Genomic DNA, 239 nt, shown 5'->3' with positions numbered 1-239 from the left:
GTGGGCTTGTATGGCCCCGAGGACAAAGGCTCCAGGGGCTGGGTCTCCTGCCAGCAAGTCCAGGACCCCAGCTGTGTATCCCCATCCCCATCCCGGCTGTGCTACCACGAGCGATGGAAAGCATTAACATGCGCGGGAGCACACCCAACCCCGTGCCTCGAGTTAATTTTCTGAGGCTGTGAAGCGCGTCGGGGGCCGGTGTGTGCGCTCTTGGCACGGGCACAGCCCTCCCTCCTCAC

Source organism: Eurypyga helias, unplaced genomic scaffold, assembly GCF_000690775.1.
Source record: "Eurypyga helias isolate BGI_N326 unplaced genomic scaffold, ASM69077v1 scaffold11108, whole genome shotgun sequence".
NCBI lineage: Eukaryota > Metazoa > Chordata > Aves > Eurypygiformes > Eurypygidae > Eurypyga > Eurypyga helias.
Note: the sequence above shows the minus strand (reverse complement) of the source record.